This window comes from Crotalus tigris, unplaced genomic scaffold (assembly GCF_016545835.1).
Source record: "Crotalus tigris isolate CLP2741 ecotype Arizona unplaced genomic scaffold, ASM1654583v1 scf7180000017645.27936, whole genome shotgun sequence".
Classification (NCBI taxonomy): domain Eukaryota; kingdom Metazoa; phylum Chordata; class Lepidosauria; order Squamata; family Viperidae; genus Crotalus; species Crotalus tigris.
In genome coordinates, this window is record NW_024096537.1 from 1 (window position 1) to 12,206 (window position 12,206).

The following is a 12,206-nucleotide window of genomic DNA, read 5'->3' on the forward strand; positions in this document are numbered from 1 at the left end:
TGGTTTTAATTGGGCTTGGGTTCTTGTGGTTACTGGTGCTGCCAGTTGTGACTGCCATTATTGGTTTAGAGTCTGTGGTTCGTGCGCTGTTATATTGAGGCATGCGAGATAGTGCATCTGCCAGGAAGTTCTTTCTCCTGGTAAATGTTTGAGCTTAAATTGGAACTGGTGAAAATGCTGGGACCAGCGGGCTTGTTTGGGATTGAGTTTCCTGGGCGTTTTTAGGGCTTCCAAATTTTTTGTGATCAGTCCACACCTGGAAGGGATTTTGTTGCCTTCCAGGAACTGTCGCCACGTGAGTAATGCTCAATGTATCCCGTATGCCTCGTTTTCCCATACGGGCCAGCGCTGTTCTGTTCCGTGAGTTTCTTGGAATGTATTATATATCACCAGGGTTGCGCAATACTGCATCAGCATTCATTTTTTCTTGTAATAGCACAGCCCCCCAATGCCACATCATCTGCAATCTGCCTGTATTATGAAGGGCTTGTCCGCTGTCTGGGTGCCTTAGTACTGGTTCGGCAGAAAAAAGTCTCTTTAGTCTCTCAACCGCTGCTTGGCACTCCATTGTCCCTGTTAGTGGCTGGCTAGGTTTTACTGAGGATGTTCCCTTCGTTTTTAGTAAGTTGGTGAGGGGCAAGGCTATCTGTGCAAATGAGGGGATGAATTGGCTGTAAAAATTTGCAAAGCCCAGGAAACTTTGTAGTTGCTTTCTTGTGCGGGGTGGTGCCCATTCTAATACTGCTCTGACCTTCTCTGGGTCCATTTCAATGCCCTGTGGGGATATGCGATAGCCTAGGTAGTCTATCCTTTCCTGGTGGAATTCGCATTTTGAGAGTTTGGCATATAGGTGAGCGGCTCGCAGCTTCTTTAAAACCGCTCTGACAAGTTTGACGTGTTCTTCTTTTGTTTCGGTAAAGATAAGAATGTCGTCCAAGTAAACAAGGACCCCCTTAAACAGGTGCTCCCTTAGAACGTCATTGATTAATTGCATAAAGACTGCAGGGCCCCCTTGTAATCCAAATGGCAAGACTTTGAATTGATAGCACCCCATGGGGCAGTTAAATGCAGTCTTCCATTCGTCCCCTTCCTTGATTCTCACGCGATAGTAAGCTTCCCTTAGGTCTAGTTTAGAAAAAATTTTCCCTTTCGATAGGTGTGACAGCATGTCTTTCATGAGGGGCAGCGGGTATAGGTTGCTTTCACTGATTGTATTCAGGGCCCTATAATCCACGCATAAACGTAAAGAGCCATCCTTCTTCTCTCTAAAAAGGACCGGGGCAGCCACTTTAGGCTTAGCTGGTTCAATGAAACCTCTCTCCAGGTTTTTTTTTATAAATCTTTCCATTTCCTCCTTCTCCTTTGGGCTCATGGAGTATAATCTGGGTTTCGGGAGTTTTGCCCCAGGCTTGAATTCAATGGTACAGTCTGTGGGTCGGTGGGGGGGAAGCTCATTCGCCCTCTCCTCACTGAAGACTTCAGCAAGGTCCCTATATTCCTCTGGTATTTCTGTTAATCTTTTTTCCTCTCCTATGGATGCTTTTTCTATTCTTGATTCTGGTAGCCTCTCTTGGGGTTTTAAGTCCATAGGGTCCCCCTTCGGGAATTTGATTTCTGTCGTCCTCCAATTTACCCAGGGGTTCCATTTTTTCAACCATTCCATCCCTAGAATCATTGGGCATTCCATACCTGGGGTCACCACAAACGTTAGTCCTCTTCATGGTTGCCCAGGGAGAGGTGTATTGGCAGAGTGGCTAGGGTAGCTGGCACCCCCCCCCTGCTATGGATCCATCTAACTGGCCAAATGAGATTGGTTGTTCCAGTCTCCTGGATGGGATGCCCAGATTCCCCACTAGTGTTGGGCTAATGAGGCAGCGGGTGCAGCCAGAGTCTATTAAGGCTTTCACCTTCACAGCTTCGGGCATGGGGGGGATTAATATAGTCACTGTTTTGAAGATGGGTGTGATGCGTCCACTTACCAGGGGTTCGCCTTCCGAGCTGTCATCTGAGGCATCCACCGTCCCTGTGGTGTAGGCTGGAGTTCTTTCCCCTTGGTGAGCAGAGGTGGGGTTTTCTGCAATTTCCATCATTTTCATGGCTGTTTCTTTTGGCTTAGCTGAATACCCTCTGGGTTTGTTGATTGGGGATCTGTCTGGGTTGTGCTGGGGGGCCTTTGAGCGGCATTCTACAGCTCGATGCCCTTCTCTTCCGCACTTGAAACACCCCATCTGCTTCTTGGCTGTATCCGCTGATTTCACCGGTTGATGTGTCAGCTCAGGCGGGGGGCGGCTCCATTGTTTTCCTCGGCGATGCCTCTTCAATATGTCGATCTCTGCTTCCTCTGCCAAGACGTACCATTCCTCAAGTCGATGTGGGTCTCCTCGGGGCAGGCAAGCATCATATAGATCATAGTTTAGTCCGTCTTTGAAACGGCCAAGGAGGATGTCTTCTGGCCAATTCAGTTTGCTGGCAATGGCTCGGAATTCTTGTGTATACTCAGCCACTGGGCGTTTGCCCTGCCTCATCGTTGTTATTCTTTCACGGGCTTTGCGATCAGCCAGGGGGTCTTCAAATCGTCTTCTCAACGAGGACATGAAACGGTTGAAGTTACTGAGTTCTGGGGCATTGGAGTCATGCAGGTTCACCACCCAATCTGCAGCTGGTCCATCCAGGGCAGATTGCACGATCCGGATGCGGGCTTTGTCGCTGGGGATGTCCTGCCCATATTCCTCCATGTAGCTGAGGACTTGGGTTAGGAAAAACCCCAAGCGTGTTGGCTCCCCTTTGAATTTCACCTCCAACGGTGGACGTCTTGGAATGGATCGGTGCCTCCATTGTGGGTGGTAGTGTCTTCCGTCCAGATTTCCATCTGTGGTCCGGTAGGGGTGGGAGCTCCTGGATCAGTAAATGTCCCTGGGGTTGCAGGTTCCACGTCCCCCTCGGTGTCTCTCCCTTTGTGGCTCCAGGAACTGGGGCGGGCGTAGGGCTCAGGAATCTCCTCTCCTAGGGAGCTGAGAGTTCTCTTCATCAGGTCAATAGCTTTCTCTAGGATCCAGTCTGAGTACGGCATACAGCTTCCTCCCTCTTCACTTGCGTGCAGGGATTTCTCCATCTCCTGCTTCCATTCTGGTTGCTTGGTCCCCCGTCTCAGGGTCGCTTTTCTTGATTCCTTTCCCCACTCGCTTTTCTTTCCAACGCCCATCGACCAGCGAGGCTTGTGGTCCTGTGTCTCCACCACTTCTTCTTCTGAGAAATCTGGCCTCTCGGATCCCAACATCTGGCAAGGTTCCAACTGGGTCAGCGGCTCTCTTTCCAGGGAGTTTTCTCCCTCTCTTGCTTCGTTGTCTGACATGGTAAATTTTTGCAAAATCCCCCGGCAAGGGTCTACCTTCCAGGTGGATTAATTTTGCAAGTCCTGTCTAATGTAAGGACCCACCCCACTTTGCATCTTAAGAAGACAGAACTCTTGGAATAGTTCTTCCAAAAGGAATCCTTTATTAAGCGAAAATGGTTGCAGGCATGCTAGACAGGACTTGGGGTCCAAGCTCTCCCATTCAAGGTTTTAAGGGGTTCCCCAGTAGTCCCACCCAATCAACCCCCCTTCCCAGTGATAGTTTCAAGTATCACAATTCCACCCCGTTTCTTCTTTCTTCCGTCTGGATGGAGACTTCAGATAACTACATGAAAGGCAAATACTCTTCTTTGTTAATGCTAATGTTCTCTGGTGTTAACGCTTTGAGGTTACAATAGGTTACAATAAACACACATTCAGCATTCAGCTCTTTGAAGTCTACTGAAGGAAGTGAGGGCCATAAAGCCCTTTTGTTCTCCCCCTTCTCTCCCTCTTATGGCAGAATCCAAAGAAGGCAGAATTGGGAGTTTCTATATTTGATAATTAAAGATGAAATATGATTGGATTCTGACAGTGATCTTTGACCTCATCATCCCTTCTAACATCTGCTACTCCTCTCTCTGATCTTACCTGTCCCTCTGCAGGTGTCCCAATCCTCAAGACAGCACAGTGCAAGTTGAGGAGGACGGAGTATCTCTGTTGGGGCGCTTCTCCTTCAATGTTTTCACATTCATCGCAGATTCTGAAGAAGTGTATCTACACTGTCGTATCCGCCTCTGCAACTTCTGGGTGGCCAAATGCACAGTGGTGAGAGAGGGAGGAGAAACTGTAGATCAGATCTCTCTTTGACATTGTACGAGAAGAGTCTTGTTAAATCTGTAACAGCAAAAATAAGGACTCTAATACAGGATCACCAGGACCAGAGATTTTGTCTTCAGAGCTTTGGACTTGTGCTGGAGACCATCTTCAGGGAACTTCTCTCTAGCAGAGTGTGTGCTGTTCTGGGTATGGTATTTATGCATGGTAAAAAATGCTTGGAATTGGGAGATACTCCCTATGTAATCTACTGGATTCCCTGCATGGATTGCCCCTGTGCCTATGTAGGACAGACGGGGAGGAAGTTAACCACCAGATTGCAAGAACACATGTGAGTGGTCAGATGAGGAGATCCGAACTCATTGGTAGCCTCACACTGTAATGAACAAGGACACGGATTCAGTTTTGCAACTACCAAGATTGTTGGATGAGCAGGTACAAAAACAGCCGGGGAAATGATTGAAGCTTGGGAAATGGGCCCCTTCTCAGTTAACAGGAGTGATTTATTAAGTACTTAGAGGGCCAGGGCTGGGCAGCACAAGAAAAAGACAGCTAATGACTTAAAAGCCAGCCATCAACACACCTCAATCAACATCTTAAAAGCCATTTACAACAGATACTATAAATACCATACACACAACAGCATACTAGAGATAACTTTCCTGAGATGGGCTCCAGCATGAGTCCAAAAACTCAGAAGATTAAACCTCTGGTGAGCGACCCAGATTGGAACCTGCAACATTATGCTGGGACATGTATATTCGCCTTCATTCGTGAATCTAATACAGATAATCCTTGACATAGGACCATTTCTTTGGTGATCATTCAAAGTTATGACAGCACAGAAAAAGTGACTTACAGCCAGTCCATTTATGACCATTGAAACATCCCCATGATCAGGTGATCAGAATTCCTGTGCTTGGCAACTGGCAAGTATTTACATGATCTGCAGTGTCCCAGCATCATGCACCATTTGCAAAACCTTCCCAGCCAGCTTCTGGCAAGCAAAGTCAATGGGGGAAGATGGATTCCCTTAACAACTGCATGATTCATTTAACAAGGTGCAGTGATTCACTTAACAACCATGACAAAAAGTTGTAAAATCGAGCACAATGTTGCCTTGTTGATATTACAGATCTCAACTGTGATAATAAATTGATGACTGCCTGTAATATATTTTATTAAAATACGTATTTTATTAAAAAGCATCAGCGTTCATCAGAGGCATAGATGATTAGGCTGAGGGAGGGGAGGATAAGTTGGTTGTGCAGATTACGTGTAATGTGTTAAAAAAAATCTATTGTGTTTATTGAGACCTTCTAAGATTGCCATAGAGATTGTATTTGAGTCCAACAATTTCTTCCTTGTTGCAACTGTTAAAGTCTTGCTTCTCCAGAACAGTCAGTTTGAGATCTGCCATAGAGTCACTTTGTGTTTTGCTGGGTTTTGGGGGTTTTTTTGTCTTTCCAAACCAGAAATTTTGAGGTCTCCCAGGAAACCAATTTGAGAAAAGAGCGTAGCCAAGCCCCTCCTTGGTTTACATGACCATAAAGTGCAAGGTTCAGTTACAATAAAAATATGGTAATCCTGACCTACATAACATTGGTGTCTTAGTCTGGTCTGTTGGGCTGACAGTTCTCTTGAACAAGATAATGACATTTTGTTTTCCCTGTTTTAGAACTGCCATTCACCAGACTCTGTGATAGTGGGAAGGAAGCCTCCATCAGCCATCATCTCAGCTGGTCCTTTCTTGAAATACAGTAGCAATTTGCTAGATCACGGTAGGTTGCTTTCTGCCTGAGTGCTCCTTGTCTTCAAAATACCCCCAGTCACTGGTTCTATAAATTCTCTTTTTTCTTCTTGAGATCCTTAAGAAATCCCCATCCAGCCCATCTTCCCCCCCCTCCCCCATCTCCCAAGAAGCCCACTTGAAACCAGCTTCCTGCAACAACAGATCAGCCATTTGCAAGGTTCCATTCCTCTCTGTGACCCTGATCAACCCCACTAGGAGTGAGTGGCGTGAATGGGATTTGCTCATGTTTCTGTATGAGTGGTGGGAATAAATCCCAGCTACCCTTTTCCAACCCAACCATCACTTGCAACCTTCAAATTAAAAAAAAAAAGTTACCCAACTGCATGAGATGAATTCCAAATACCAGTATAATCTATTTCCTGGTGAGGGCCATTTCAAACCATCTGCAGGCTTTCATGGGGAATCTGATGCTTCCATGTCTTTTTCTTTAGTTGGACAGTAGAACTTGTACTTTTCATCTTCCTATTTCTGTTCCTCAGCACTTTAGTGTCCTGGACTCCCTGCTGACCTCTTTTCCTGGGAACATGGATGGATGGATGGATGGACATTGCAGACAATGAGGTCTATCATTCACAGAGAGATTTTCAGGCTGATATAGTCTTTGGTTGAATCAATAAGGGACAGAGAACATTGTAACTCAGGAGGTGAAAAAAGCTCTGGATGATGCTAGGAGTCATAGTTAGATACAGTCTTGATTATTCAATGGTTGAATGTATGTATAATTAAAGTTGCGAAGTACACAAAATTTTATTCCCTCTGTCCTTCAATACCATTCCATGCTTTTCACAAGTTTTAATGTGATAAAATTACTGATGTGTTGGAGCAAAAACACAGCAGATTGAACAGCACTTTACCCGCCATGAATAGTTGCTCACTTTAAGCTCAGCACCATGGTAGCTACAAGAATAAAACCCAGTTTGCTTCTGCCAACTAGTCTCAAGTATGTTTTCCTAAAAAGCCATTTGGAGAAATAAAAGGATAATCCTTAAAATGAGGAAGAAAACTTTTGTTTGCTGGGTGATCGTTTGAGCTGTGAAGTTTGGCCTTCAATATACAAATTTGGCTAAGCCACTAGTAATAAAATAAAGTAATCTGGTTGAATATGGTTTGGGTAAAGCCTCTTTTGTGTCAAGTAGGTCTACTAGTGGCTTTATAGACAAGTCCATGGGTTCTAATAGCCATATAGAAGTAGTTTGCTAGTGTGTTTCTTCAGGATGTTTTTCTGGCTAGGGAATTCTGGGAGTTGAAGTCCACTCCTGTTAAAATTACCAAGTTTGAGGGGCTTTTTCAAAAAAGATAGCTATGAATGAATCCTGACTGGGGAAATGCTGAGATTTGAAGCCCACACACCTTAAAATGGTCCTGTCTGAAAAACTGAAGTAAAAGAAATTTCCACGGAGAGTCTCAATCATCCAAGTCATGGTTGTCCCAAAGGTGCTTTTCCAAAAGGTAGCTGGACTTTCTTTTTTTCCTTGAAAAAAGTTTCGCTTCTCATCCAAGAAGTTTCTTCAGTTCTAAATAACAATAAACAGACCAATAGACCACGTAAGCAAATATTTTCCTTTATTGGTCAATATAAAACTGCAAAAACGCGGCGACCGCTAGATGTCATCCGTCCGCACCGAAAAGGTGCGCTAGTCCCGAGCATCGCTTTATGTCTCTCGTGGCACAGCACTGCAGCAATCAAGTTGCGGCGGTGAGAGTGTGCGTGCGTGCGTGCGTGTGTGTGTGTTAATTTTTAAGACCGAAGGCGGACAACCGAGCCTCCTGGGTCTATAGAGCCCGAGATGGAGCAGGAGTCTGCGTGTTTGGGTCGCGCTGCGCTGCGCTCCGCTCGGCATCCGCGAAAAGGTGCCCGAAGGATTCTTCAGCCAGCTTGGCGCACCGAGCGACGCGGCCGTGATCCACTAGAGGGCAGCACGCCGCCGCCGATGCCTTCTTGGCTGCCTGATCCGCAGCCAGCGGGGACTTTCGCGCACAATGGTTGGCGCTGGGTGGGTTTTCTTGGCCGGGGAGCCGGGCAGAAAGAGCAGAAGCCGGAGCCAGCCCGCGCGGGATTCCTCTCCCGGCAGAGAGGGCATCAAGCGTCTTAATTCGTGGCGACAGGCCGGAGGCCCCGTGTGGGGTGCCTCAGTGCATTCCCGGTGCCAAAAGCTTGGAAAGCCTTTTCTCTTCCAAGGGCGGGAGCACGTGTCTTGGGGGCACGTGTGAAGGGGGCTTGTTTAGTCTGCTCTGCTTGCCTTTCCTAATACAGGTAGTTCTCGACTTACAGCCGCTTGCTTAGTGACCGTCCCAAGTTTCAAGGGCACTGAAAAAAGGGACTCTTTTTCACACTTACGACACTCGCAGCATCCTGGGTGATTTACATTGGGATGCTTGAGAACTGGTTCATATTTATGAGGGCTACAGTGTCCCCTGGGATCACGCGATCCCCTTTTGCGACCTCCTGACAAGCAGAGTCAGGGGGGAAGCCAAGACTGACTTAACAACCGTGCTCCTAACTGAACTGCAGGGATTCACCTAACAAATGTGTCAAGAAAAGCTGTAAAATGGGGCAAAACTCACTTAACAAATTTCTCTCTTAGCAACATAAAGTTTGGGCTCAGTCGTGGTTGTAAGTCGAGGACTGTCTTTACTGGCTGCTGCAAGCGCTTCTCTCCTGGCCTGTTCTGGGGAGATCATAAGGACACAAGCCTCGCCCTGCAGGATCAGACCCCTGGACCATTTAGTCCAGCAGCCTGAGGCCGACTAACTGCACAAGGAGGCCCAGGAATCTCTTCACTGATCAAAGGAAAGGACTCCATCAGCTTGTCCATATGGAGGGTCCTCTCCTGGTTTCACATGACTTTTCAAATCCCCTGGATGATTTCAGGATTGACTGTATTTTTAGACCAGCTGTTGCTCACTATTTGGGCAAAGAGAGGATGGATTGCAAGGCGATCAAACCTGTCAGTCTTAGAGGAGATCAACCCTGACTGCTCTTTAGAAGGTCAGATCCTGAAGTTGAAACTCAAGTACTTTGGCCACCTAATGAGAAGGAAGGACTCACTGGAGAAGAACCTGATGCTGGGAAAGATGGAGGGCAATAGAAGAAGGGCATGACAGAGAATTGGATGGATGGAGTCCCTGAAGCAGGAGGCATGAGCTTAAATGGACTCCAGAAGAGGGTAGAGGACAGGAAGGCCTGGAGGAACATTGTCCATGGGGTTGCAATGGGTCGGACACAACTTCGCAAATAACAACAAGGTGACCTGCTAGCTGGTACCCTCCGAAAGAGGGACTGAGCACACCTCCCACTTTCATGCCTTGCAGGAGATCGTCTGGAGTGGCTTCCCCCCAGAAAGAGGAATCTGGTATGGTCTAACATTAATCCCTTCATGCTGCAGGAGGGAGTGCAAGATGGAGGCAGTGAAAAAGAGAAATCTGAGATGAAAAACCAACTATTTCATTTTATTTGTTACACTTCACATATGGCCAACTATTGACATATTTTAACCGTTGCTGCATAAGAGCCAAAATTAGAGGCAGGGCTGTTACAGATTTCAGAGCAACAATGATAAGAAGCCTCTCAGCAGGGAAGCTCTGGAAAGAATGAACGGGCAGGGCTGGAGAAAGAGTTGGCCTTCAATCCCCACAAGTTAAACCGGGAGCAAATATAGGTGAATCACCACAAATGAACTCAAGAAGTTGGGGCAGGGATGCTCATGTGGAGAGAAAAGTTCTCTGTAATCCTTTGTAAGTCATAGACAGCTGGAAGGATGATAAACAGTACTTGGTATTTCACTGGAAACAAATTGGCAACCAGGGAAACATTAGATGACCTACGTGGATGTGTCCATGGAGTTCTCTGGACCACAGTACAGAAGTATCAGCTATTGGTTTCTTAACCTTGGCAACTTTAAGATGTGTGGGCAACTCCCAGCCAACATTTTAAAGTTGCTAAAGTTGAGAAATGCTTGCTTGCTTGCTCGCTTGCTTGCTCCCTCCCTCCCTCCCTCCCTTCTTTCCTTCCTTCCTTCCTTCCCCAGTCCACCTTACAGTTTAGGGCAGTGGTGGCGAACCTATGGCATGCGTGCCAGAGGCGGCACTCAGAGCCCTCTCTGTGGGCACACGTGCCGTGCCCTGGAGATGGTGAGGAACTGGCCCCCGCCGCCACGGCCCCGCCCACCCAGTCTGCCATTCTGCCATGACCACCACGGCCACGTCCACCCGGCACCCGGTGATAAATAAGGGGGGGTTGGGTTGCAATTTGGGCACTGGGTCTCTAAAAGGTTCGCCATCACTGGTTTAGGGTCTCCTGGTGATCTCCCACTCAAGAGCCAACCATCTCCAACCCGACAGTTTTTAGCAGAAATGCAACATGACCTTTGAGTTCTTTCAAAGACCAAACTGAGTGCTTTGTTCCTTCCTCATTTTGTTCATCCCACTGAGTGAGCGAAAGAGGCACTGGTAAATTCTTCCCTCTTTCTAGCCCCTCCCCCCACACTTTTCTGCCTTCCCCTTGTCTCTTTTCTCAGCTCTGAGCCTTAGGAAATAAGAGTTTGCTTCCTGGAGCGTGTCACCCTGTTGACCTCTCCCTGACATCTCCGCAAAGGCGCCTCTTGGCTTGGCTGGTGGCCAGGGGTGCCCTCCAGAGCCCCTTCTGCTCTTGCTCACCCGGCTACAGCTGCAATCGCTTCAGAAAATGCAGGGTGACTCATCCCAGGGCTGGCCTTCACAAAACCATGAGATGAAATGCTCTTTTACTCCCAGTTCTGCAGGGCTGCCAAGCTACCATCGCTCCTGCTGTCTGTCTCTTAAGTTAGGAGGAGCAGGCCTTACATGGGGGGGGGGACACCTCTCTCTCTCTGGGCCCCTGTTGGGTCTCTGGATTTCTCTCTTTCTCCCCCTGCCTCCCTCCCTCCTTCCCCCTCTCTCCCCCCTTTCTCTCTCTCTCTCTCTCTTTCTCTCTCTCTCTCTCTCTCTCTCTCTCTCTCTCTCTCTCTCTCTCTCTCTCTCTCTCTCTCTCTCTCTCTCTCGCTTCAGTGCCACCCAGACACAGTGGCTCTCGGTTGGCATCCCCAAGCCAAAACACACCCAAGGGAGGAAGGATAGAGGTGGGAAGAAGTACCCTAGGAAGCCTTAGTGCCACCCCCATGTGGTTTCTGGATTTTGTCATTGGCTCCTGGTGCCTCTTTGGGAGCTGGAACAAAAGGCCAAGCCTCTCGCCCGCCTTGCGATCCCGCTGTTCTCACATCGCTCAAAGGATCCCTTGTTTGTCATCCAGCTTGCCAAACAATGTTCCGTCTGTCCCAGGACAGCCCCGCAAGAGCCCTGGGTGTTTTCAAAAGTGGAAAGGTCACGGGTGGATTTTAAGGCAGCGGAAATGACTGAGGAAATGGAAGCTTCAGGGGGGGGGTAATTAAGGAGATAACCCTCCCCCCCCCAATATCCCAGGCTGATGCATTGCCCCTGGGCCCACACAACCTGAAGCTTGTTGGAAAATATTGATGGAAATAGCTCTCCCTTCTTGGTGTATTCAAGCTCCTTCGAACTGACTCTTGTCTGGGGTTGATATTACACCCAAGCACAGCCGGACAATCTGCCTGCTCTCAAGGGCCGTGCTAGTTGCTGTCACGGAAGCCACATGTATAATTTATGTGCTCCTATTCATATCTGCACATACATCTCAGATACGGAGCCTGCCCATCATGGTCAAAAGCTCTGACATTCATAAAAGGGATCACTCATGTGACCCACCTACTTTTTTTTGCGGTGGTTGTTGAGCAAATTTAATGAACATAAATTTGAACGCCACAGACATTAAGTAAAACCAATGGCTCTCTCTGCGTGTGGTTTTGCTGAAAAGCAGACGTCAATGAGAGTTTTCAACAAAACCAGCTTAAAAGATCACAGTAGGATCTGCAAATAGCTTTCAATGCAGACTGGTGATTGAGTGCCCAACACATGGTTGTGTGACCATGGGGTGGGGGGTGGAAGGTGGGGGATGTGTTGTAATTTTGAACAGTCACTAAGTGAGCAATCATAAGTGGAGGACTGCTGTAATTGATTCTTTTAGAGTCATTAGTGGGGATGGCAAAGTTATTTGGGTTCCATCAGTCGGGGAAATGGCTGGTGGGGAGCAGTTTGTCTGGTTTCCTGCAACTGATAGGACCTGCCTTTGGGGTTCGTAAAGACAAATTGTCTCCAAATTGAGCTTGGACCTCTGGGCTTCCTAGACACATC

General features: G+C 47.6%; 1 long non-coding RNA gene across 1 annotated transcript; it reads left to right on the forward strand.

Annotated features, from left to right (window-relative positions):
- The first annotated feature begins 4,036 nt into the window (after positions 1–4,036).
- Positions 4,037–6,726, forward strand: LOC120304735. Its single transcript, XR_005555813.1, has 3 exons — positions 4,037–4,159; positions 5,847–5,949; positions 6,461–6,726. It is a non-coding gene; the product is annotated as an uncharacterized LOC120304735 (long non-coding RNA).
- The last annotated feature ends 5,480 nt before the right edge of the window (positions 6,727–12,206 follow it).